Source organism: Hylaeus volcanicus, chromosome 7 (assembly GCF_026283585.1).
Source record: "Hylaeus volcanicus isolate JK05 chromosome 7, UHH_iyHylVolc1.0_haploid, whole genome shotgun sequence".
Taxonomy (NCBI): Eukaryota; Metazoa; Arthropoda; class Insecta; order Hymenoptera; family Colletidae; genus Hylaeus; species Hylaeus volcanicus.
The window spans coordinates 13301336-13302922 of record NC_071982.1 but is presented as its reverse complement, the minus strand read 5'-3'; the positions used below and the strand labels follow the sequence as shown (position 1 = coordinate 13302922).

Here is a 1587-nt window from a genome sequence, read left to right as displayed (position 1 = left end):
GCCGCACGAATAAATTGTACCTATATAAAAGCTTCGTTTTGTCATTTTCTGTATGGTGATATTTTTTTGAACGGTCGAAATGAACCTATCAACATTGATTCTGTAATGTACTCAGATAGTATATTAGTATATTAGGCCACGTAATGGCGACACGTCTCGGTGAATATCGATCCAGAGACTCCCGTTCGCGATCCCCGAAACAAGGGAAGTTCGGTTCTGCCATGACGTTGGGGCTGGCACACACGTGTTTCAATTGGAAGGAACAACGCAAAGCAAATTGTCTGAATTATAATTCTTACCAAAGTTTCATTTTCCTTTAACACTTATCAAAAATATCACGGAAAGTCTTACACCCTCGCAATTTAATATTCACTTAGACGGATGAATTCTAATCGAATTAAAATTCTTTCTACGGCTCTGTTGAGATCTGTATTCGTATGTGATATATGTATCGATATATTAATACGTAGATCACCGAGTGTGGCGTTGTACGACACCTCGATACACCTGTCGATCTAGCTTCCGTATTCTTACGCTAATCGAACGTTAATCGTTCACGTGAGCGCGGCGCATCTAACACACCCAGAAGACACTTGAAGACTATTCCTCACGAAGTTTCACCGAAATCGGTTGAAAACTCTCGTAATTATCAACATTTAAAAAAAGTGTGCCGCTAATTTTGTCCAGTAGTTTATCTCTTCTTCCGCTGTATAATAAAGATTATTATCTATTACAACTCTATTTAATTTTTCCCATAAACCTGACAGTCTCCTACACTTTCACAGATATTCCTATAAATGTCTTAGATCCTCAATCGTACCAAAAATAAAAATGATTTCGTTGTTAGGATCGCCGATGCAAAAATTCAACGTATCGAAATTCCAAATCGTTTTTTTCAATTTTCTAATCGCCAGCTCTCGTTAGTCCCATCGCTAGTTGCGAGCGTTTCATCGTCCACGGGATTTATCGTCGTCGAGCATGATTTATCGGGAACAGGCTAACGGGCTTTTCTCTCGTATCGCGAGCTTCGATGAAAGAATCGCGCCAAAGGTAATGAAAGTCGAGCCGGTTGACAAGCATTCGGAATTCGCGCGATAGCAATTCTCGTTGTTTCGATTCGCGTGCAGACGTTTTCTCGTCGGCTGTCGATTACGTTCTCTTTATTTGAAAAATACGTCGCGGCAGCGAGACTCGTCGCGCTGGATTACTTAGCCATCCATCGCGGATGTGTCCGAAGTTATTTTCGTCAGGGATCCAATTCGCATTTTGATACCACGGTTTCGAGTTGTAGGTAAACAACTATTTCAAGAGGATCAATAATGTTTCAAACTTACACTAATTATTAACGATATTCGTTCAAATAATGATCGAGAATACGATTTTACTGTAATATTAATATCCAACGATTTCTTGCTTCGATTTATTCAGCTGTCACTCGAAGGAATTTTCAACCAGTATTTCAAATAATTGGGAAAAAATACAATTGTCCAATTATACAAAATCAAGAATAAATCTTCTATTTAAACATTGAATTTTCATCGTACGTCTGCTGAAATTATTTTTCCATTTGATATTCTTTTCATCAAT

General features: G+C 38.4%; 1 protein-coding gene across 6 annotated transcripts in view; it reads right to left on the bottom strand.

The window, feature by feature from the left end:
- Positions 1-1587, bottom strand: part of LOC128879616 (low-density lipoprotein receptor-like) — a 61688-nt gene that overhangs the window by 16131 nt on the left and 43970 nt on the right. The window lies entirely within an intron of this gene.